At 42.6% G+C, this 26,372-nt stretch overlaps 1 protein-coding gene across 2 annotated transcripts in view; it reads left to right on the top strand.

The window, feature by feature from the left end:
* Positions 1-394: 394 nt before the first annotated feature.
* The window catches only part of ppp2r3a (protein phosphatase 2, regulatory subunit B'', alpha), a 292,006-nt gene continuing 266,028 nt past the window's right edge, over positions 395-26,372 (top strand). For both annotated transcript variants that reach the window (XM_067995503.1, XM_067995504.1), the window contains exons 1-2: positions 395-692; positions 15,459-15,618. The gene's annotated coding sequence lies outside the window, so the exon portion shown is untranslated. The remainder of the gene's footprint in view (positions 693-15,458; positions 15,619-26,372) is intronic.

Here is a 26,372-nt window from a genome sequence, read left to right as displayed (position 1 = left end):
TGAAGAATTGTTGAGATGGCAGGTGCTGGCCAACAACAGTGGTCCCAAATCTCAGCAAAGTCAGAAGACGAGTGAAGAAAATTGGAAGAGAAAAAATAATTTGAGTTATTTCGACTGCCAAAGGAGAAATTCTTCATGTACTAGTTGTATTCTTTATGAAAACTGGCTGTTCATAATACCTCAAAGAGTTAAATAAATACCTTCTCCCATACACACTGCTTTAGTTTTGATCTGTTGAAAGCCATTTTTAGAGTACGTTTATAATAGATCAGCCTGAACTGGTTTTTAAATCCTAGTGTGTACAACTCTACCTCCAGCCAAGTCATGTGCTAGTCTCAGTGTCGCTCCAAAGTTTCCATACTCTGATTGGCTGTCATTAACTCCCTCAGAGGTCCCCCATCACCACCACCACGATCCAGAGTTCCTCTGAGAGCTCTCCTCCACGGCATCTGCCTGCCTGTCTATGACTCTCACAGTTAAAATGGAATGACTGAGAGTTTCAGCAGTGTTGTGCAGTCGGCCCGCAGAGGTTGTCAGTGGAAGTCTGTTCCTCCCTTTTTTACAGACACCTCAACCAGAAAAGAAAGTAAAAGTTCCGAGGCAACAGCAGGGGCAGTCACAGTCTTCTCTCTTTTTGTATGCTGTAGTCCCTTCATCAACTGAGCAGGAAGAATATCACTGAAAGTTAAAGGGTATGTGTACTATACTTACTTATGTTATCTGAGCTTTCTCCTTTATATTTACCTCAGTGAATGTTGGTCACTGTTATTATTAAAATGAACTGGAGCAGCAGTGCTGCTTTGCTTGTACTTATTGTGCCCATGAAGAAATCCTTTGTGAAAATCTGTGTTAAAGAGGGCTCACAGTGGCATGACATTTATACCTATTGCTCCAGGCCTATTTTACTTTACGTAAAGGAGAAAATGAAGTTAGAAGATGTAGAATCTGGTTTTCTGATTTCTAAAGATGTAATTAAACAACCTTAATTATACTTTTTGCACATACTTGTGCTAATGATTGTACTGTGTTGAATCCTGTCTATGTTTTTTTTGCATTGAGGTGCTATTATCACTGTATTGTAGAAACAAGTTTAGTGCTGGGCTGTGCAAATAGTTTTGGAGTTGAGCCTGACGATCTGATTTGAAGGCAATTCTGTACATACGCATGGATAAATTTGTAAGTGTGCTTCAGCTATTTGTCTAAGGTAGGGATTGTCAACTGGTGTCAGCTCAAGCACGGATCTACTTGCTTATACACATAGTAGGGTCAAGTCTGATTTTGCTGTGTCATATTGAGAGCTATCTCAATTTAGACAATATAGTTATAGCGACAAACGATACAAGTGCACCTGACATTCAGCTGCATGAAATTGTGTTATATAGGATCGTGAGTAGGATCCACGTGATCAAAGTTCATGTTCCTTTAAAGTCCACAACATATTGTGTATGCACACAGTAATATGTGCAGTGAACTTTTTATACATATATTTATAGAATAATTGAACGTCTAGTTACAAGACTGTAACTTAATCGAGGGGGTTCAGATGACATCATAAAAAGCAACTGTGTAGCCCAAGCAATTTATAAATGTTATCTGAAACCCTCACTTAAGTACTAGTATTAGCCTTTACCTGACTCCCTGGTATCTGATATTTAAAGAGACACTGACTTAATTTAAAAGTATTTGGCAAACCTTTTTCCATTTGTTTTTAAGACTGCGTTGTTGTGCTATAAATCACATCAAAAGGCACCAACAGGACACTTGCAGATAACACCAACGTGATGAAAAGAGCACACACATCTTCTGGCTCTTTTGATTCCCTAAAAAAAAGACCAACATTTTTTCATGATGACAGTGCCCCTTTAACAACTATGTGGAACTTTACCTCTTACTATTTATCAAAATTTCCATTTTCTCCCTCGTTTCTTATCTGAATGCCATTCACAGAAAGGAATTACATTGTATCATACTTTCATTCTTCTAGGGCTATTGAGAAAATGATTTGTAGCACATTACGTGAAAATTTGCATGCATAATGTATACTATAAAGAGGCATCTGCAGATTTCTGAGATTTACCTTTTATATTAATGTCGTCAGTGTTTTTTTTGTCTGTGTCAGACTTTCATGCCTGGCTTATTGACCATGTGCCAAGACCTACACTGTTAATTCTAAAACGCAAGCTTGTTCAGGATGCTTCAGCTGCCGGAGATGTTGGGCTCGGGTTGCAATCTGTTTTGCCATATGCGTTGTATCTGCTCATGCCACATCCTTGTGTATGTCTGTAGATGCTGGTGTGTGTAATGGTGTGTGAAGGACATGTGAGGAGGGAGTTAGTTACTGCATGTGGGAGGAGCTGCTAGCCGAGCTCCAAAGGTCGTAGTAATTAGATTCTGTCGAATCTCTCTGAGGAAATGTCTGAGAGGAATTAATTACATATTGTGGTTATGAGAAAACAGTTCCATAGAGAGAGCGCCTGTTATGATTAATAACTCTGGGACGATTCTGTTCACGTTTCAGCACTGGCTCGGTGCAGAACTGGTACCAAGTGCAGAGAGATTATGTCGTGCATTTTCTGTGTGTCCCTGTGCCTGTGACCAGTGCCTGCCCATTCTTGTTTAATTCAAATACTTTGTAAGATTAATTTGAAGGGAAAGAACTTAAAGACATTATAAAACTAAATGCCCTTTAGGCAGGGTAATCAAGTCTTGACAGGACCATACCTGCATCAGGGAAGTTTTAACTTTGGCGCCTTAGGATACAATGTTACAAAAATACTAGGCGAGGTCCAGTAATTGGACCCTGTCAAACAATCGCTCTGTAGTGTAACTTCTGGTGGGTGGATTTTTCCTCGGTATTTGTGATGAGGTTTGTAAAACAGTTAGCACAAGAACGACGTCAATGAATTTTATTAAGGCAATGAGAAAAGAAGCTTAGCAGATGCGAAGTGAAAAACAGAAAATGCTGGAAACATAGAATTACATAGAATTTACAGCACAGAAACAGGCCACTCGGCCCAACAGCTCTATGCCGGTATTTATGCTCCACATGAGCCTCCTCCCACCTTACTTCATATCATCCTATCAACATTCAGCAGGTCAGATAGCCATCTGCAGATACAACAGACAAGTTGGCATTTATGGGTAAGGACCCTTTGTCAAAAACTGGGAAAATTTCAGGAAATGTGAATGGAGATGTGCTAATTAAATATTGAGTCTCAAATGCAAAGCCCGGCCCTCAGCCAAAGAATGACTGTCCAGTTTCATTGTGGTCACCAAATATATATTGATGGAAGAGCTGATAAAGTGAGCATAGCAATTACATTTCGGGGCACTCATGGGAAATTTATAACAATATTAGGTTACCTGGAGGCCTCCTCATCTAGATATTGCTGAAATATTGGCTGAGAAATTCGACTTGCCTCCAAAATGGGCGCAAAGTCGGAGAAGCAATGGCTCAGCACGCCAATCAGAGACCCAAGCCAAAGTCATCTCCAGGCCTCATTTAAATGCCGCCAGTTCTCACACACAGAGCTGGCCAGCAGGTCGGGTCTGGGTGTTGGGCAGCGATTCATGGGGAGGCTGCGAATTTGCTGGCAGCGGGCTGGAGTCGTTTTGTGGGCTCAGGAGGAGCTCTCTCTTTTGCTTCTCCTGGGCTGATAAAAATAAAATTGCTTCAGCCTTTTTTTTGGAGTGGTCTCCAGCGGTCCCTTTAAGGACCGATGGTTATGCCACTCAGTGCCCGGTACAAGTGGGCTGAGCGTGCACAGCACAAGCTTTTGTACCTGAATTTGTATTTTTGTACCTGAATTTCAATCAGGGTCTTAAAATCGGCGTAGGACCATAACTTGCATCTTTAAACAGCCTGATGCCTTTTTCAAGTGGCTGGTCTACTCTCTGATTTATATATCGCATCTCAGGCCTTGGGGCGGCCGAGGGTTGAAGTTCTCCCTCATTGTGTCCAGTTTTGGCCACTACGCTTACGAAAAGGCAAAAACGCATTGGAAATAGGTCAAAGAAGAGGAATAAGGATGATACCAGGCCTGACCTCAATGAATTATGAGGAGACATTAAGGAAGCTAATGCTGCTTCCATTTAAACCAAAAAAGACTGAAAGGGCAAGGGAGGTACAGTTGTAGATTTTTAAACCATGCAGGAATCTGCAGGGTGAATGTGAGGAAGTTATTTGTGTGGAAAAAGAGAAATGGAGGATGTGATTATAAGCTGTGGAAACCTCAGTCCAAACCTAACTTCAGGAGGAACTACTTCCACTTAAAGCTCACACATAAAGCTATCAGCGTGTTGTATGCTGCCACATGGCTTTAGAATGTTCTGTGACAGGCACAGGAAATGAAGTGGAATGTTTGGTGTCATGAGTCTCTCTCTATTAAGGGACACAGATTAATGCCAATATGTTCTAGATTGCTAACTTCAAGTACTAGCTGTGCTCTATCACAGCAATTTCCAGACATGTGCCAAGGTTATAAGTGGTAAAGCAGGACAAATTGGGTTATATTTGGATTGTTTTTATTTCATTGTTTTATGAGAACATGGAGAAATAAATACAAATGAAATTCCTAATAGAAATCCAACTTTTCTTATGATATTATTTTGAACATGGCATCCCCTAAGATGGTCAGTGGAAGGGTCAAAGGTCACCACTTCGCAAAGTCATACATTTCTAAGGATCATGGTTTCCAACCCCCTGGATGGAACTCTAACGTTCTATTACATTATCATGAACAGTCTGAACAGGCTAATGACATAGACTAATGCTACCTGTAGGTCTGTTGGGTAAGTGTACTGTAAAATGTTTGGTAGGGTCCAGTACCAAAAGATGGCCTGGTGGTGACATGTGGAAAGGCGACACCACAGAAATGGCTTTTCACTTTGAGATGACTTTGTTGTAAGCCAACCACAAATATATGATTTGAAACCAATCAACTTTCAAATGAAAACTAAGGGTTAGATTTTCAACTGGCCACTGGGATGTAAAACTGGTGTTACAGATCAGCTGCCCATTTTACGCCCAAACGGCACTTTAAAAATCTACCCCTAAACTATAGCTGTAACTATGATTTGAGTGAAAGGTCCCAACAATCATCCTTTGTTTTCTGACCAGTTATATAAAAAAAGACTTGCATTTAATATAGCGCCTTTCACAACCTCAGGACGTCCTAAAGTGCTTTACAGCCAATGAACGCGTAGTTTTGACGTGTAGTCACTGTTGTAATGTAGTTATGTAGTGTTGCTAGCAGGGAAAATTACATGAAGCTTGCCTGGCTTTCATAAAATAAGCTTTTACCATTAGGGGTGTTTGTTGAGAAACGATGATGTCACTGAGGACAGGAAATGCCCCCATTAAGTGGGTCTTGACAGTAAAAATAAAAATAGTCAGGCCTTTGAATTATTTTCACATGTAACTTAATAAAGTTTATTAGTAAAACTGTTGGCAAAAATTGTGGCGTCAAAACTTCCTCTCTGCCTCAGGAATTACTTGCAGCAGGAACTTCCTGCCCTTAATTGCATTGTCATCAAATCAGCAATGAAGAAGAGAGATGATAGCCTGGCGTATAGACTTTATTAAACGGTGTGCACTCTCTTGCCCCAGCAGCATCAGCCAGCAGAAAGTGAGGGCCTTTCAACTTACTGCAGCATCCATCTGGTCCAAGGCACAGAAGTAGCTTACTGGACATTGTCAAAACGCCCATCAAAATCAGTACCCCTGAGTAGAAGTTTGAAAGGTGGCTGACAAGTCAATTCTCATTAAATAGTGATGTATCATTAACACATAAAACATCAGTACTGTAGATATATTGACTGTCATTTTTTAATGAAAAATAATGATTTAATTTAGTTGTCAACTTCCATATCTAGTACAGATTTAAAACAGACTGAAACCTATGGATAACATAATGAGCCAACACACTTGCAACTTATGGTGCTGTTCGACTTTAACCCTGATTGAAAATCTCTTAAATGTACAGTAATGATCTGACCAGTAATTCACTCTCCATAATCTTCTCAAGTTAATGCCTGGAGCAAAGCAAAGTGAGGAAAGCACAATTTTTGAAAATTCCGGTTTTAATTGATTGAACAAAAGGTGTTGATATAGGAATTGTAATTATTTTAGCACAGTTGGCTTTTTCTTTTCCCTCCAATTTTGTCCTAACCTTTCCTGAAGGCGTTGTTGACTTGCTGGATACAGTTCCACTGAAGCATCACCTGCTGGTACCTCCCCCTAATGGGCATCCTTCATGCAAGGACCCAGACATTGAGGGAGTGATTTTAAACCCCAAGAACGGGTGGTTTGGGGGCAGGTGGGAGTTGAAAATAGTTGTTTTTTTGGGTCGCAACCGCAAAATTTTTGGACTTTGCGTTCCCATTGGGAAGCCTGTACTTTTACGCACCGACATTAAACATGGAAATAAAGCCGGGTTGCGGTCGTGACCCAAAAAACAACTCCCATCCGCCCCCTATCCACCTGTTCTTGAGGTTTAAAATCACCCCCTGAGTGTTAGCAGATTATTTCACCAGGGAGTGTATCCCGGCTGAATCTGATGCTGTCCTCACCCGATGCCCACACCAGAAATCACTGATTAGTGATGAAAGCCTGATTGATTTCTTCCTCAGTAGCCCAGAGGTGTGAAGGCAATTTGTAGTATGCATACAGCTGCCTTGGTTGAGAATACCTAATTCAGCACAGATCAGCAATAAGACCTGGGACTTTCCTAAGGGGTTTGGCTCAGTTCTACACTAAGCGGGGAGTTTTAACCCCCCACCCCAGGATGTGCAGGGTTGGGTGGGGGGGGGTTTAAAATTTCAAAAACCGGAAACCCGACCTCAACCCACCTCCAACGTGTGGTTTTAACAGAGGCAGGTCAGCGGCCGGACGACTAACCTGCTCTCGAGAGGCAGGTCAGTAATTTAAATATTTTAAAGAGGCTGCATGCCTCAAACTTTGCCGGAGCTTTACATTTAATGGCTGTGGGCCGGGTTTCCCAGGGCTTGGGAAACCCGGCAGCTGGAGGGAGGTGAAAATGGCTGGATCCAGCAGGTAAGTGATTTTCTAGCACTGCTTGTGGGCCAGGACAAGCAGGATGGCTTCCCCCCAGGCCCCCAAGCTAACCTGCTTCCGTCCCCGCGATCCTTCGGCCCCCCTCCCAGCTTTCTGATCTCCCCCACCCCCCGCCCCCGACCCGCGATCTCTCCCTCCCTCCATGATCTAGCCCCCCGACTCATGACCTCCCCCACCCCCCAACCCCGACTCACGATCTCTCCCTCCCTCCCTCCCTCCCTCCACTCCGCTCCCCAGCTGAGGCCTACCAGCGCAGGCCTTCCCGCCCGACAGCCAGCCTCTCCATCTGGCTGGCTGCCGGCTGGGAAACAGAGAAAAAATATTTAAATGAGGGCCTGCCATTAAATTCGACAGGACCTCCGCGTTACCCGCATTTCCGGGTTTCCCAGCCACTACAACCCCCCCCCCCACCCCCACTCCCTCCCTGCCTCCCCGTAAATACCGGGGCCTGTGCATTACACTTAATAACTGAGGCATTTGGAAAGCTTAGCACTGGCTTTTCATTTGGCACAACATGTGTGATTAAGAAGCAAGTAATTTTAGTTTAAATGATAACACACATTGCTAAACTATCTTTGTTCGTCTGTCTATCCTGTCTGTAGTAATGTCCAATGACTAGCAATAATGTATGAATTAACTTGCATACATAATTGCCTCAATGTGAGTAATGCACAGCCTGATGTTTTATTTTGTTGTCTCTTGGTTAATTCTATTATATTGTAACAGGCATGATAAAACTGAGTGGAATTTGCACTGTTTCCATAAATAATCAAATTCCAACAGGGAGTTGTTCAATAAATGCAGCAACCTGCCACTGGCCAGAGAACCATGAACTGAATGAGGTGGAGTTATCTGATAAAGGTAACACACCTTTTATAATGTTGGTTAGGTACTCTAGTCAGCCGGTAGTTAAGGAATATGTCAGTCAATCAGAAGTGAGGAAAAGAGGCTCTCTATTATACGAGAGCTGTGCAGCTACCAAAGACCAGTGGTGCTCCCTTGCTATATTAATAACATTTAAGATTAAAATTACTTGTGTTTGCTTAGCTGTTTCAATGTGCTGAGTGATGAAAACCACTAAGGCCCAAGCTTTTACAATGTATATGCATGAAAGAAGACTGCAGCAATAATTCATTGTAAAGAAATAAAATAGTGATGGTGGGAATAGCAACGCGTTAATATTTTGTCATGGTAGCATCAACAATATGTTAATTCACTTATGCCTGTGTTGATAGATTGTGTGTACCAGGGAATGCTCATTTTTTGCAAGTTGCAGATTTGCCAAACTCATAAATTCAAATAACGAAGAGCACTGAAGTGATAGAGTTAAGATTAAGTGAGAGACAGATGGATACACTGGGCTGGCAGATATCGGCCTCACTATAGATTGGCACTACTCCAGTTTGTTGCATGTTCCAAAATACTATCTACAAATTCTAGAAGTTTCAAACAGGAATGCAATTACTGCAGAAACTCTTATTTATTGTGTTGACCTGTTTACCTATTTCACTTTGCATCTGGGACACACATGTGGATCTCAGAAAGTTGCCTATCAAAACATGGCCGATTTCCAGAGTTGGAATATTGTACAATGATAAAGCAATATTCACTTACGGCAGTACCGCTAAATGCTAAAGTGTCCAATGGACCAGTGGACAATTCAACAAAAAAGATCTAAGGTGCCTGAATTATCACTTTAGTAACAATGAAGGCTGGTGCACTACTGTCTCAAGATTTCACGAGCATTTTTAAATACTATTGTATATTTGCGAATACAAAAAAAACTATAGAATCTATAGAATTGTGTTCGTAGAATCATACAGCATAGAAGGAGGTCATTCGGCCCATCATGCTTTGAAAGAGCAATCCAATTAGCCCCATTCCCATGCTCTTTCCCTATAGTCCTGCAAATGTTTTTCTTCAAGTATATGTCCAATTGCCTTTTGAACCTGCTTCCACCACCCTTTCCAGACAGTGCATTCCAAGTCATAACAGCTCACTGTGTAAAAAAAATTCTCCTCATCTCCCCTCTGGTTCTTTTGCCAATTATCTTAAATCTGTGTCCTCTGGTTACTGACCCTTCTGTGAGTGGAAACAATTTCTCCTTATTTACTCTATAAAAACCCCTCATAATTTTGAACAGCTCTATTAAATCTCCCTTTAACCTTCTCTGCTCTAAGGAAAACAATCTCAGCTTCTCTAGTCTCTCCACATAACTAAAGTCCCTCAAAAGGGCTGCTTCCTCATTATGGCACTGTCAGCGAAGAGTGGCGCTCACCAGGAATGCTAGTTGAGAAATTGTGAGCCTAGAGAACTTGATTTTCCATCCATTTAAATTAATGGCTATAAAATTAGGGACTGCAGGTTTGTGATTTCCTGACCAGTGCTCCTGAGTGATGCCCTCAAATCTCTCTGCTGAATATTTTGTGATCACAAAGAATGTATTTTAATTACAGGCATATTTATTATTTCTTAGTTGAGATTTATGATTGGGTTTATTGTAAAAATGAAAAACTTCACTGCTTTTTTAAGCTATACCGCTGTAGTAGCTTTTTACTTTTAAATTTGTATTTAGTATTTTTTGCTGCATTTTTGTGGTCATTAAGACGAAAGGCAATCAAACATTTCATTGCTGGGAACTTTTTTTAATATTTATTCTTGTGATGTGGGTAATGGCAAGGCCGCATTTATTGCCCAACTCTAGTTGTCCTGAGAAGATAGTAGTGAGCCTTTCAACTGCTGTGGTCCCTGTGTTGGTGGTGCTCCCATGATGACGTTAAGTAGAGAATTGTAGCATATCGGCCCAGTGACAAACTTGTAAGAACATGTAAGTACTAATTGTGCTGATTTTAAGATGGAAAAGGAAAGTTAGCTTGATTTTAATTATGCTAATAATAACGTGATGGAGTTATAATGGGTGGGATGGTGACACAATCAGGGTAATTTTAACCTAACCTGCTCGACAGGAACGAGCTGGGTTTGGATTGCTTTACACCCCATCCAATTTTACTTTCCATCGAAGTCAATGGTGCATAAAATCGAGCGGTGTGGAAAATGGATCTCTGACCCGAAACCGCCCTGTTCCTGCCGGGCTAAAATTGGGGTTAATGGGTTAGTGTTCCAATGACCAGTGTCGTGTCATGGCGTGATAGAATAATGGTCCACACAGGAGAAACTTCTTGACCCAGAGTGTGGTTAGAATGTGGAACTTGCTGTTATAACTGGATAGCCTGGTGGTGAAGGATAGAATACTGGAGCCTGGTCTTCAGTTGCTTCCAAGCCTTTATTCACACAGCTCAACATTACACACCCTCCTATAAATGGATACAAGAGAATTCCCAATTGATACCCACCACCTGAATACAATTAACACTAATTGATATAAATCACAGATACAATTAATACTTGTTACCACATGGAGTAGTTGGGGCAAATAGCATAGATGCATTTAAGGGGAAACTAGATAAGTACATGAGGGAGAAAGGAATAGAAGGATATCATGATAGGGTTAAATGAAGTAGGGTGGGAGGAGGCTCATGTGGAGCATAAACACCAACATGGACTAGTTGGGCCGAATGGCCTATTTCTGTGCTGTAAATTGTATGTAATTCTATGATTATCAGGTTAATACATAACATCTCAGGTAACTCAACTGACCCCAGGAAATCAAAACCCTTTTAATTGGATTCCAGGGGATAACCTGATATCAACTGCCTTGCAATAGATGGGACCTAGATACTGTTGATCAGGGGCATCTAACCCTCTGGAGCAGAGGGTTGGATCTAGATGGGACAGCCAATGAAGGAGCTGCATATGATCAAATTGCACGTGAATCAGGGAGAATCATGATTTGTACAATATTAGTGAATTAGTCAAATTTTAAGAACATGCTTGTTGCTAAAAAGAATTTTACTTGCTCCTTTTTTCAGTTTGTGCTATCTCTGGAGATCTGAATCCAGCATAATGTTGAGTGACCTCATTGCCTCTGTAATTTATATTACCATAACGGCTATAATGGAGACTGCTTAATTTCCTTTAGTAAACTGAATTAACATTCAAGGAACTGTATGCTGCCAAATATATTTGAACTGAAACAGCTTTTATTACATAAACTTTAACAACTCTGCAGATCAAATGTATTAAACCTATTTTACAGGATAATTACAACATTATGAAATGACCAACATTAAGATTAACACTTATAGGTTAGTACTGGGAGCCATTCATAATGCATTCCTCTGCTGTATCTAATATCTTTCACTGTGCAATGGAAATGTTTTATACACATTCTCCCAAAAGTTATTCAAATTAACAACTTAAAACTACTGAAATGCTTTACTTGAACACCTCCAGTTAAGCAAAGTTGGAACAAAAATACTCAAACTTTGCCAATTGAATGAAGACAAAGTACTGTACTTTGTTATGCAAAATTCATTATAGTGGATGGGGAGGATTTTCCAATGGAGACATGCTGGCTCCCCAGAAACCCCCACCCCTTCCAGGATTTTCCACTGGCAGTTGTCATGCGACAGAAAATGCTTCTGCCCAAGTATATCAAAGAAATGCAAATGACAGAGATATGCCATCCAATGTAATTCCCGTTACTGCATCCTAGCAATGATGTGCCCTGGGAACACTAATTGCATGCCTGGCATCCAGGGCTGATAGGACTGGGTGGTTTTTTTTTTATTCGTTCATGGGATGTGGGTCGCTGGCAAGGCCGGCATTTATTGCCCATCCCTAATTGCCCTTGAGAAGGTGGTGGTGAGCCGCTTTCTTGAACCGCTGTAGTCTGTGTGGTGAAGGTTCTCCCACAGTGCAGTTCGGAAGGGAGTTCCAGGATATTGACCCAGCTACGATTAAGGAATGGCGATATATTTCCAAGTCGGGATGGTGTGTTACTTGGAGGGGAAAGTGCAGGTGGTGTTGTTCCCCTGTGTCTACTGCTCTTGTCCTTCTAGGTGGTAGAGGTTGCGGGTTTGGGAGGTGCTGTCGAAGAAGCCTTGGCGAGTTGCTGCAGTGCATCCTGTGGATGGTACACACTGCAGCCACAGTGCGCCGGTAGTGAAGGGAGAGAATGTTTAGGGTGGCGGATGGGGTGCCAATCAAGCGGGCTGCTTTGTCCTGGATGGTGTCGAGGTTCTTGAGTGTTGTTGGAGCTGCACTCATCCAGGCAAGTGGAGAATATTCCCTCACACTCCTGACTTGTGCATTGTAGATGGTGGAAAGGCTTTGGGGAGTCAGGAGGTGAGTCACTCACCACAGAATACCCAGCCTCTGGCCTGCTCTTGTAGCCACAGTATTTATATGGCTGGTCCAGTTAAGTTTCTGGTCAATGGTGACCCTCAGGATGTTGATAGTGGGGGATTCGGCGATGGTAATGTCGTTGAATGACACGGGGGGTGGTTAGACTCTCTCTTGTTGGAGATGGTCATTGCCTGGCACTTGTCCGGTGCGAATGTTACTTGCCACTTATCAGCCCAAGCCTGGATGTTGTCCAGGTCTTGCTGCATGCGGACACGGAGAGCTTCATTATCTGAGGGGTTGCGAATGGAACTGAACACTGTGCAATCATCAGCGAACATCCCCATTTCTGACCTTATGATGGAGGGAAGGTCATTGATGAAGCAGCTGAAGATGGCTGGGCCTAGGACACTGCCCTGAGGAACTCCTGCAGCAATGCCCTGGGGCTGAGATGATTGGCCTCCAACAACCACTACCATCTTCCTTTGTGCTAGGTATGACTCCAGCCACTTGAGAGTTTTCCCCCTAATTCCCATTGACTTCAATTTTACTAGGGCTCCATGGTGCCACACTCGGTCAAATGCTGCCTTGATGTCAAGGGCAGTCACTCCCACCTCAACTCTGGAATTCAGCTCTTTTGTCCATGTTTGGACCAAGGCTGTAATGAGGTCTGGAGCCGAGTGGTCCTGGCGGAACCCAAACTGAGCATCGGTGAGCAGGTTATTGGTGACCTGATAGCACTGTCGACGACACCTTCCATCACTTTGCTGATGATTGAGAGTAGACTGATGGGGCGGTAATTGGCCGGATTGGATTTGTCCTGCTTTTTGTGGACAGGACATACCTGGGCAATTTTCTACATTGTCGGGTAGATGCCAGTGTTGTAGCTGTACTGGAATAGTTTGGCTAGAGGCGCGGCTAGTTCTGGAGCACAAGACTTCAGCACCTCAGCCCGGATGTTGTCGGGGCCCATAGCCTTTGCTGTATCCAGTGCACTCAGCTGTTCTTGATATCACGTGGAGTGAATTGAATTGGCTGAAGACTGGCTTCTGTGATGGTGGGGATAGCGGGAGGAGGCCGAGATGGATCATCCACTCGGCATTTCTGGCTGAAGATGGTTGCAAACGCTTCAGCCTTGTGTTTTGCACTCACGTGCTGGACTCTGCCATCATTGAGGATTGTAAACAATTTTACAACACCAAGTTATTGTCCAACGATTTTATTTGAAATTTACAAGCTTTCCTAAATTTCAAATAAAATCGTTGGACTATAACTTGGTGTTGTAAAATTGTTTACAATTGTCAACCCCAGTCCATCACCGGCATCTCCACATCATCATTGAGGATGGGGATGTTGACAGAGCCTCCTCCTCCCGTTAGTTGTTTAATTGCAGAGCTTTGATCTGATCCGTTGGTTGTGGAATCGCTTAGCTCTGTCTATAGCATGTTGCTCCCACTGTTTAGCATGCATGTAGTCCTGAGTTGTAGCTTCACCAGGTTGGCACCTCATTTTTAGGTACGCCTGGTGCTGCTCCTGGCATGCTCTTCTACACTCCTCATTGAACCAGGGTTGATCCCCTGGCTTGTTGGTAATGGTAGAGTGAGGAATATGCCGGGCCATGAGGTTACAGATTATGCAGGAATACAATTCTGCTGCTGCTGATGGCCCACACTGCATCAGGGATGCCCAGTTTTGAGCTGCTAGATCCATTCTGAGTACTGACTGTCCACGTAAAATGCAGATTGTTGACGTGTGTAAACCTGTGAAGGATAAGAGATAGCTCACAGTGGTTCAGAGATCTTCATTTGAATGGGACAAGCTGATGAGCTAAATGGCTTTTTGGCATAAGAGTGGATAAATGTGACGTCTGGTTTAATACTGGCCCAACAAGGGCCAGGAAGATCTCGGGTTTAGTGTGTGATCTCAGCCAGGATCAACTTGTGGACTCGACAACAGTTGGCTCAGCACCCCCATCACAGAAGGAAAAATTAGCCAGGGATGCCTCAACTGGATAGTAATGGCTGGGTTTCCTACTTTTTGGCAGTATTGCAGCGGGGTGGGAGTTCCACCTAGCGCCCCTCCCCGCTATAAACCTGACCCATTTTTCCGTGTGGCGGCCCATTAAGGATGCAGGACAGGCTCCTGGAAGGATCCCTGTCACCAAGTGTGATCCCTGCCACTGCAGAAAAGATAAATCAGATCTCCTTCAGCACCACAAAACATGGAGATGATCTTAAAGCTCCCCAAAGATGTTGGAAACTTCTTTACTGATGGTCTGGACCAAGGCCTTCAGCGAGTAAGTTTCTGGGGTCAATAATGAAAGGAGAGGAGGTGACAACTAGGTCAGCCCCCCTCCATTGAATGACCATGGGGACTTTCCACCACCGTCCCAGGACTTGCCACCACCTTTCTTCTGACGGTCCCTGGAGACAGTGAAGAAAGCAACGGCAAGATGGAAAATCAGCTGGGAACCTGAAGCCTGGCTCCCTGCCATCATTTGCAAGCTGCAGGTGAGCAAGGGGCAGCCACTGGTGTCCTAGCATGGATCATGTTGGGGGGAATGAAGAGTGGGGCAGGAAAGCGGCGGTAGGCCCCACCGTTCCATTTTCCCACTGTTTCCGCTGCTATCCCACATGATTTGGTGTGGGATAGTGGAGGAAAATGCAGACACTGGATGAAAAGAAGATTCAATTTAGCCATGATGTCAACTAGCCAACAGTCATCTTCCAGTCTCATGCATGAGAATGGTCTCTTTTGCAAAGGGGTGCAGCTCTGTGGGAACAGTACTCCAGTATGAGTCTATTCTCTCAGGAGAAGAGGATGAGAATTGGGAGTAAAAAAAAAGCCTTGTGCCTATTTAGTAATTGTACTGTTCTTCATGGTTATATAGGATGTGTGGTACAGCCTGATATAGTTAAATACCATATTGTTGGACAGGGCAAGATTTCCTGGCAAGAGTGGCCTCTTTAATGTAGTCTATGGTTTTTTTTTAATAACTGTAGCTTCCTGCAATTTCCTATGAGCCTTTTCATTACTCCACACAAAAGCTCCGATTAAGTCACACAGATCCTGTTGTTAACGTTTTTTTCAATGTTGGCTTCTGTCTTTGAAATAACTGGAGATTTTTTTCCCCTAAAAGGTTGTTAAAGGGGCACTGTCCTGATCACTGTGGAGGGAGTACTGCAGAACAGTTGGACATTTCGCCTTGATGTGGAATAACATGCATGCCATGCGTCCTTGATGCATTTCATTACAAGTTGTGTCGTTGGATTTCAGTGTTTGACAAGGAAAGAAGGAAGGTTAGTGAAACACTTTTACGTAAATATAGTGTCCTAGAAATTTGTTTGCACCGCATCCGTTTTTCAGGTGATGAAGGGTCCACTATGGCTTGCGCTCATCCCGCACTTTAAACGGCGTATTGGTTAGGGCGCTCTGTGGGTCATCCAGGGCGCCCGCCTGAAACTGACCTTATGCCCTTTACCAATGCAAATCGGGGAGCTAAACACTTTTTTCAGGCCCTTTTCCGAAATTGTGCATGAGCTGCGGTCAGTTTTCTCAGGCGCACAGCTTTCAAACCTGCTATCTTTATTAAAGGGACTGCTGGAGGCTGCAAAAAGATAAGTAATCTTACCTGAATGCGGAGCCAAGAGGAGTAGGAATCCCACTCCAGCCACCACTCATCGCATTCATGCCCCAGGTTAAAATCAGAGCTACCTTGGAGCTAGCCTATACGTACTTCTTGTTATAACCATTCTGAATTGGTTTTGGTGTTATCATCCAGGATAGACAGTATATTCTGGAGATTGGATTTGAACTTATTGTAGGTCCAATCCAACTTCCAAAATACAGTGTGACTATGACACTGTATTGATGGCACACTGAGCTGTATTTGTTAATGGAAGCATGTTGCCTGTCAACCTGTGCTGTGAATTATATTGATTCCTCCCTTAAAATCTTTGTATTTATATCATCTCCATCTTAACTTGTGGAGATAGAATCATAGAATGATACAGTGCAGAAGAAGGCCATTTGGCCCATCGTGCCTGTGCTGGCTGTTTGAAAGAGCTTTCCAATTAGTCCCACTGCCTTGCTCTTTCCCCATAGCCCTGCAAATTGTTCCCCTAAGGATAAATGAAGATGAGGAGGGAGAAGAGCCAGGACAATTATAGATTATCTTTATCAGAGTGACATCAAAGGTGTTTTGAGATGGTTTATGTCATATCATCTATTTATTAACAATTGAAGAAAGTTTGGCAGAACTGGTGAAGAAAATGATTCCCCTTTAATACCAATACTCCAGATAGTGCGCAAATAAAGAGGAAAAGGATTATATTGCAGGACCCACTGCAGTCTTGGCTCCAGTTGGTGGGATTTTGGCAACCTTAGCTTAGTATTGTTTGCTTGGGAATGTGCTCGGTCAACACTTTTTTTGTTACAAATTCCAAGTTCAAGTTCTTTGGTTTACAGTCAGAAAATAGGTTACCCGAAGGTAATGTTTGAAATTTAGCATTTTTAAACACTATCATTTTGTAGGCTTCATTAAAACTTCTTTAAACAAGAATGAAATCTTTAGGATTGGTGATGTGGAATGATTTAAAGCTAATCGGTCAAATTTCTATTTGCCTTGGATACCATGTGATACTATTTACAGTTCCAATAGATGCAGTACAAACATTCTCAAATACTCTGGCTTCCGATTATCGCTGCAGTATAAAACAGTACAAACAGAACTAGAATATGGTCACATACAGTAAATGTTACAGGCTAATGATGATAATTTGGGTTCATTCAGTGTTTGACTTGGATTTGAAGGGCCTGAATCCAACATGTTCACTGCCAAATCCAAACCTGAAATTTCAAACTTTTAATGATAGATTTAATCTAAAATTATGAATGTTCTTACCCATGTTGATAGGCATAGATGAGGCTGCTCTATCTGGTTATTAGGCAATATAGCACAAGCAAAAGATCAGTGATAATAATTATTATCACACTGAGTTGAGTATGCAGATTGAATACACATATTAGCATGGTAATTGCTTTCTCTGGGGGCAGTTGTGTGGACAGAAGCAGCAATATCATGAATTCCTGACGTCAAATTTCCCACCCACTAAGCACATCACTTAAAATTCCTGTATGGGCTCCATCCCGGCAGTATACCTTCTCACACAGAGTATACATTCAGCTTGTCATCACGCTCATTATCACTACTTAAGGGGGCAGCCTGCTATTTTTTCATGGACCACAATCCAGTATCCTATTCTCACCCATTTCAAAAAGACCAACCAAATTCTTACATGTCAGGAATTGAAACATAACAGAAAGAAGAAAGAAAGAATGTGCATTTATATAGCACCTTTCACAACCTCAGGGTGTCCCGGAGCGCTTTACAGCCAATGAAGTATTTTTGAAGTGCAGTCACTGTCGTAATGTAGGAAACGCGGCAGCCAATTTGCACACTGCAAAGTCCCACAAATAACAATGAGATAATTGACCTGGTAATCTGTTTTGGTTGTTGGTTGAGGGATAAATGTTGGCCAGGACACCAGGGAGAACTCTCCAGCTCTTCTTCGAATAGTGCCGTGGGATCTTTTACGTCCACCTGAGAAGACAAATGGGGCCTCAGTTATACGTTTCACCCGAAGAACGGCACCTCCGACAGTGCAGCACTCCTTCAGCCTAGCTCAAGTCTAGAACTGTCAGCCTAGAATATGTGCTCAAGTCTTTGGAGTGGGACTTGAAGCCACAACCTTCTGACTCAGAGGCGAGAGTGCTATCACTGAGCTCTGACTGACACCTAACAGCAATAATGATAATTTGTTGTTGGTGCCAGACATTGGTATGATATGGGGAGTGCTTTCAATGCTTGCCTCTCATTTAATTCAATGGAAGTAGAGGATTAAAGAAGGGCAGCCAAGGATATCAGATGGCACCAGAGATGGTCTGGCTACACCCAGTATATCTGCAGGTTCAGGCACAGCTATTTGGCACTGACTGAAGAGTACTGACTTCACAGGTTCAGCAGGGAGACAGTTGCAGAGCTGTGCCATTTGCTTCAAAGAGACCTGCAGACAACTTCTAACATAGGAATGGCACTGGCAGTGGCTGTCAAGGTGACCATGGCCAATTTGTATGCCTACTGCTCTTTTCAGGCTAGTAAAGAAGACATCTGCAGTATCAACCGATTGTCTCTCCACAGATGTGTTAAACGGGGTCATGGTTCAGCAGGGTTAGCATCCTTCTTTTTGTTTCCCACTGAACAGCAGCATGACAGAGCACTCCAATTTAACTGCATTGCTGGATTTTTAGAAGTACAAAGGGTCATTCATAGCTGCTTTGTTGTTTCAGTGCTCTGCTTCTGTCCAGGAGTGAAGAAGGTAGCCTTCCTGTCCCTATAGCCATCTTCCCCCTAGGTGCAGTGCAATAACCTACTTAACAGAAGGGGTTTTTAAACCATCAATGTACAGCTGGCCATTGCCCTCCAACAATGTATCATGCATGTCACTGCCTGTTTCCCAAGCAGCAGTCACAATTCACTCATTTAAGACAAACATATCTTATTTGAAGGCGAAGGGAGATTGGAAGGATTGCTCTTTGGATACCAAGGCTGCACTCTTCAATCCTGGATAATAATATCAGACATGGACAAAAGCAGAGCACAGATACAACAAGGCCCATGCAGCTGTCAGGATCATTATAGAGCATACCATTGGCATCTTGAAGCAATGACTTACGGTACAGCCACCCCTTCCTCACAGGGGTCTCACAAGATCATCATTGTCTGCTGTGTGCTCCAAAATTTTGCTACACAAAACGGCCTAACCATGAAGGAGAGGGAAAGTTACCAAGAAGACTAGTACTTGTGTACTCTCTTAGCATATATGTTTGGGAATAGACCTGATGGCAGAAATTAGATCTTTAAGACCTGCTTCAAAGTTCTCTCTATCTGATCTCTCAGCATGTTGAAGCCGGATCAGACAGCCTCTTATACATTGGAGCCCATGGCCTCTACAATCATTACCTGGGAATTCATGGGGGATATCCTAAGTGGGCTTAGGACTTGTGCAATGTGGAGGGAGGAGCATTTCCACTCCAGAGAGTTGTCATGCACTAACTAGTATCCTACAGTGCAGACAACCTTTACTATATGACTGCACAGTTGTAGCTAATAGATTCCTCCACACTGATAGCCAAACCTCCCAGTATATTTTGGACAGATTCAAGTGACTCCTGTGGTGAATCCTGCTCAGACAACAATCTCTTTTTATATGAAAGCCCTGGCATTGCAGCTGATGAAGGAACTGAGCTAGCCCTCCAGCGAGAGGGTGCCTGCTCTTCAACAGTGCACTGTGGCTGACCCAGTGCTATCTCTTCAATCTATGGCCTCTGGAGTATGTGTAGCTCTACCGGTGCTTGCAGAGGTTAGCGAGAGCGATGCAGGGCACTGTGAGATGCTGGATTGCTCAGGACCATTGATAGTGCTGACAGGATGTTCTCCCAAACCAAAACAAAAACCCAAAGAGGAACCATATGTCAACAGTGCTTGCATTGCACTATACTGTGTGCGATATTTCTGTGCTGAGTGTATAGCTGTGTGTCAGTGACTGAGAAAAGGTCAAGATGTGAGAGGAACAGAATGGTACTCACTCTAAGTTCGAGGAGGCCTCCAGCTTCATCCTCTTTTACTCCCTCAATGCATTCATACTCAATGATGTCCAGGGTGGCTTCCTAAAAGGGAATCAAGGGTTTGTCATTTCTGGACCCTCCTCCAGGTCGTGTCTGCTCCCTTTTGTTTGGTGCCATTTGTCCTGCACGTGAGAAGAACTCTTGAGATGCTACAAGTTTAACAGTGACAGACATGTGCCCATCCTGTGGGTCCTCCTGTGTGTCAATAAATGAACATACATCATGCAACTAACTTCTGTTGGAAGGATATGCTGTGTGAAGCCCCTTTAAGATTTCAATGTGGCAACATAGTTTCAGATCTAAGTTGCAATTTGTATTGTGTCCTGCTGCAGTATAGCCATGCATGGTAGGCATTCAATGGGCTGTAAAGTTGTATGAATGTTTTGGATTAGCAGCAGTAAATGAGTAACAGTTTATCAGGAAACACTCATGCCGTGCATACTTGGGTGAGCTACTTGGATAGAAAGCCATTGTGTTGTCTCGCCTTGGCAGCTTTCTTCAGATTTGCCATCTTTTTCCATATTTGGATCGAGGTTCTCTGTGTGGCACAGACAGCATTGACTCCTCTGTCAGCTATCTCCTGCCAGGCTTGCTACACGAGTCACTTCTGTGGAGAGTGCCCTTCGGTCCCAATGGGAACAGCCTGCCTTTCCCTTACTTCCTGAAGCATTAGCTGACGCAACATCATCAAACCTAGTGGTGCATGAGTGGAATTTTCCACTGCAAACCCATTCCCAAACCAGAATGCTACAGTTTTAAAGACTGTTAAGTCATTTAAGTCTGCCTCAGCTGGTCAACTGTGCACATGTTCCATTGGGCAGCCCACTGTGTGGATAGGAGCTTGGATGGAATCTGCATCATATGTAAATCCCAAATATCAGGGGTAAATGATCATTCAATTCCATTCAGAAAAATGGACCGCATTATACTATTTACCCTGATTTGCACAGGAAAAGGATTTTCAATTATTGCCACAGGCCACACATTGTACCTTCCCAACACACTATGTGGCATCTAACAGAAAATACCACAAGGCCACACACTCACACCCACTAGATCACCAGTGGAGTTATCGTCTCTGTATCAGTACTAGGGCACAAGCCAACTGGTAACTTTTTCTTAAGAGTGTAAATCAGGTAATCCTGCTTGGAAAAATAGGCAAAGATCCATAAAACCAGATCTCTGCCCACTTTACAACACTCGTGGGCAGGGAAAGCCAATGTTGGAACAACCCAACAGAAAGAAGTTTCGTTGAAGTGTTAATTTGAAGGTGTATGCTAATTCATGACATTGGAGCATGCAAGACATCCATTCATAATCACACGCATGTGAAATCAGCATCCAAGATGAATTTATAACCCTGGATACCTTAAGAGGAATTGAAATTGTCAGTTTTAGCACAGTCTGATACTCACACTGTTTGATTACTCACATTAGATATCACCTTTTATCTGTGGTCCAAAAACAAATTGACAATGGTATCATTTTTCAAATGGTTGAAGGAATGTCATCCTTGAAGCATGGCCCTGTGAGCAGTATTGTTCACTCTCAATGTATTCATAACAGTGATAAAAGGCAGTTGAAGTTTTGAAGACATTTTTTTGCAGTGAACAACATACTACTGTGTTTTGTGCCTCCGAACACATTTGGTGCTCAAACAGAGGTTTTCATTGTTCTCTGGATGAAGCGTGAGATTGAGAATTTCTGCAGTCCTGGAATAAAGACCAAATTCAAGCAGGAAAAAGAAAGAAAGTGAACAAAGACTTTCCTTGATGTACTACAGTTTCACTGTCTGTTTTTACTGTATGACAAAAAGGATGAATATCTATTCTTCAAGGACAAGGCAATCTTAATAAAACTGCAGATAAGCTAAACGTTCGAGTACTTATTGCAGCTTGTTTTTGTATCCAACTAAGCAAAGCTGCTTGTGCAAAAATGGCAGATAGCTCATAACGAAGTTTTAAATGATCAGAACACTATTAGCCATCCGTTTTCATTGCTAATGATGGAGCTGAGGCTTGTAAAGAAGAGTGAACCTCCATCTAGACCACCATAAATCATTGGATAGGTGCCCACAAGGGACACACAGCCACTTTACAGTTATGATAGCTGGATAATGTATATCCCTGGAAATGTTAAACATGATATTAGGCTCAATAAATGACAAACATTACTCACTTTCTAAAAGTCAATCGTTTGGAAGTGGATGTTTGTCTCTTCCAGGCACTCATACTGTAATTCATAGACGTTTGGTGGGGCCCAGATACTGGTTGGATCCTAAGCCCCAATAAATCGTGTCACTTCCTAGTGCTTTTTCTACATCCATTTCTTTCTTCATTTAAAAATAATAAAAATGTTATGCTTGCAATTATATTTCAACTTTAAAAAGTAGCAACATTCAAAGATCCTAGAAATTCTAGTTTTGTTTATGGGCTAGCCTCAGCTCTATCCATTTTTTAAAAAATTCTTAATGGAGTACTGGTGAGTGAACCTTTGGTTTAGTGGTGGTATTCCTGCCTCTGAGTCAGAAGGTGAAGGGTTTGAATCCCACTCCGGTTAGTGGAGACTAGAGTATAGTCACTAAATACTGGGTTGACATCCAGAAGGGTACTCACATCTGGATGGAGTGACCACTGGCTCAGTGGTAGTATTCCTGCCTCCAAGTCAGACGGTTCGGGCTCCTTTCAAGACAGCCCAGGTGAGAAGAGACCGGAGCATCGGCTCTGAATACTGGCGTGACGGCCAGCGGGAGTATTTGCTAGGTGCCGGTGTCTCCCTTACCCTAATTAAAGGGTAGGTGGGGCTTTTTAGCCTTTGTTGCAGCCTACTTAGGAGAACTTTCTGAAGATTAAACAAAACCTATCGAAGGCAACAGGAAACCACCTCAGCTACTCTTCCCTTGTAAATGACTCAAGCATGTTATGTGTGAGATTTGATTTAGGACCTGCCCTAGGGAAGAACACAACAGATAGACAGACGGAATGTAATACTGTAAGCTCACAGAATCCTGACTTGAAGAATGCTAGTGCTTCAGCAGGCTTTATCTCTAAAGTGATATTATCATGAATTCACATGCTCGATTGTCTAGACTAAATTTACAATGTCTGCCATGCTGTCATAAGACCCAGTAAGTACTGGCCATGTGATTTCCCCCCATGGGTTGAATCATGAAGCTGAAGAGCAAATGATGCCAAAGGCCTCCTAATGGCTGGTGTAGGAGTTGCAATAACAAAAGTCAGGGAGCAGGTTGCTTAATCCTCTTGCCAAGCACTGAATGGTTCACAGGAAATGAACAGTGGGAAAGCAATATTAAAAATGTAACTGGAGACCCCAATTTAAAACCTTGCATGGGCCCGAAAAAGAATGTAACCTTGTAGTAAGTTTATAGTAAGTGGTATTCTCAATCCTTGGTCTGCCTTTCCACAGGGTCGCATAACTTTGCCTTTTCCACAGGGACTTGTGATGGAAATTTCAACAAATTTAAAGCAAATTTAATGAATTATGGAAAACCTGGGACATTCTGATGTTGTCCTTAGGGGCAGGAGGAATGTATTTAAAGAATGGGTTCATGATTTTATTTTTAAACAGTTTGCTTGCCCTCATTTAAATTTCTCTTGAGGGTGAAATTGCACTGTACAATATCAATAATGAATTCATTAATCTTTAATAGTAGCAAAGGAATTCCATACTAACACTTTACTGCATTCATTATTAATATCGTGCAATATGATTTAAACCCAAATGTACTCATAACATCGTGATTATAAAAATAATACAAAGGAAACACCACTAAGAGTGAAGTTCAGTGCCACAGTGAACATAACTGCATTCAACACTAAGCTTTGAGTTATTTAGGTTTGGGTTTAGAGGTGGGAACATCCTCCTAACTGCAATGGGGCAGCTGATGGATGCAAGTCTTCCCAGCATAGATCCAAATTGCAGAAAGATTACATTTTCTCTTTTTAAGTAACTTTTTCTTCAATTTTAAATTGATGTAAGACTGTAGGCTGGTAGCAATTGAACAGCTGAAGTAGCCGTTTCTATTTGTAACATGTTGTAATCCTAAAAAAATAAGACAAGCTCTTCATACAGTTTTATCCCAATCCCCACTACCAGTGCCAGTCATGCACAGTTCTATTTGGGCATTCAAAGCAAAAGAAAAGAAGTTATGATATATTATTAAGCATAAATGTGAGAGGAAACCTAAAATAAGCTGGACTGGAGTCAGGTCAAAATACAAAAACACATTTTCTCTCTCTCTCCCCATCTCTGTCACTTGCTCTCTCTCTCTCTTTTTCCCTCTCTTCTCTGCCCATCCATCAAACTCACTGCACCATTATATGATGTACATGGACTGCTGTGACATCATGCTCTTATCAGCTCCTTGTATATTCTTCAATACAAGTTATCTCAATGCTCACGATCAAAACAAAAATTAATACCAACTTACATAACAGGCACTGCATTTCAAAGTAATTAATTAAGTTCATTGTGCAAAGCACTTTGTTTTGATATGATAAGGTGCTATATAAATACAAGTGTTTTATTATTTCACACTTCTGAAACTTTTCCTGTTTTTAACAATTGTCACATGATTTTACACATTGATGACACATGGATAGTGCTAGCATAATAGTGAGCAAGCTCCTAAAGGCAACAAATCATTGTGGGTGATGCAGCTTAATGGACAAATCTGCTGCATAAGCTCGGGCAGACATCTCAGCACTTACAAAAGAAGGTTTGTAACCTAACATCTTAAAATTACTTCTGAACATAGCATCCTATTTACATGTTCTCCTTCAAATAGCTGTCATTGCGAAACACCACTCCCTAAACAAAAGGGTGAACGGGGACTATCTCCCCTACTTATATTGCTCTTGACCCAACTACTAACACAAGGACAACCCATGCTAACTTATAGAATCATAGAATCATAGAAGTTACAACATGGAAACAGGCCCTTCGGCCCAACATGTCCATGTCGCCCAGTTTATACCACTAAGCTAGTCCCAATTGCCTGCACTTGGCCCATATCCCTCGATACCCATCTTCCCCATGTAACTGTCCAAATGCTTTTTAAAAGACAAAATTGTACCCGCCTCTACTACTGCCTCTGGCAGCTCGTTCCAGACACTCACCACCCTTTGAGTGAAAAAATTGCCCCTCTGGATCCTTTTGTATCTCTCCCCTCTCACCTTAAATCTGTGCCCCCTCGTTATAGACTCCCCTACCTTTGGGAAAAGATTTTGACTATCGACCTTATCTATGCCCCTCATTATTTTATAGACTTCTATAAGATCACCCCTTAACCTCCTACTCTCCAGGGAAAAAAGTCCCAGTCTGTCTAACCTCTCCCTGTAAGTCAAACCATCAAGTCCCGGTAGCATCCTAGTAAATCTTTTCTGCACTCTTTCTAGTTTAATAATATCCTTTCTATAATAGGGTGACCAGAACTGTACACAGTACTCCAAGTGTGGCCTCACCAATGCCCTGTACAACTTCAACAAGACATCCCAACTCCTGCATTCAATGTTCTGACCAATGAAACCAAGCATGCTGAATGCCTTCTTCACCACCCTATCCACCTGTGACTCCACTTTCAAGGAGCTATGAATCTGTACTCCTAGATCTCTTTGTTCTATAACTCTCCCCAACGCCCTACCATTAACGGAGTAGGTCCTGGCCCGATTCGATCTACCAAAATGCATCACCTCACATTTATCTAAATTAAACTCCATCTGCCATTCATCGGCCCACTGGCCCAATTTATCAAGATCCCGTTGCAATCCTAGATAACCTTCTTCACTGTCCACCAATCTTGGTGTCATCTGCAAACTTACTAACCATGCCTCCTAAATTCTCATCCAAATCATTAATATAAATAACAAATAACAGCGGACCCAGCACCGATCCCTGAGGCACACCGCTGGACACAGGCATCCAGTTTGAAAAACAACCCTCGAAAACCACCCTCTGTCTTCTGTCGTCAAGCCAATTTTGTATCCAATTGGCTACCTCACCTTGGATCCCATGAGATTTAACCTTATGTAACAACCTACCATGCGGTACCTTGTCAAATGCTTTGCTGAAGTCCATGTAGACCACGTCTACTGCACAGCCCTCATCTATCTTCTTGGTTACCCCTTCAAAAAACTCAATCAAATTCGTGAGACATGATTTTCCTCTCACAAAACCATGCTGACTGTTCCTAATTAGTCCCTGCCTCTCCAAATGCCTGTAGATCCTGTCCCTCAGAATACCCTCTAACAACTTACCCACTACAGATGTCAGGCTCACTGGTCTGTAGTTCCCAGGCTTTTCCCTGCCGCCCTTCTTAAACAAAGGCACAACATTTGCTACCCTCCAA

This window comes from Heptranchias perlo, chromosome 13, assembly GCF_035084215.1.
Source record: "Heptranchias perlo isolate sHepPer1 chromosome 13, sHepPer1.hap1, whole genome shotgun sequence".
Lineage (NCBI taxonomy): Eukaryota > Metazoa > Chordata > Chondrichthyes > Hexanchiformes > Hexanchidae > Heptranchias > Heptranchias perlo.
Note: the sequence above shows the minus strand (reverse complement) of the source record. Positions and strands in the feature narration are given on the sequence as shown.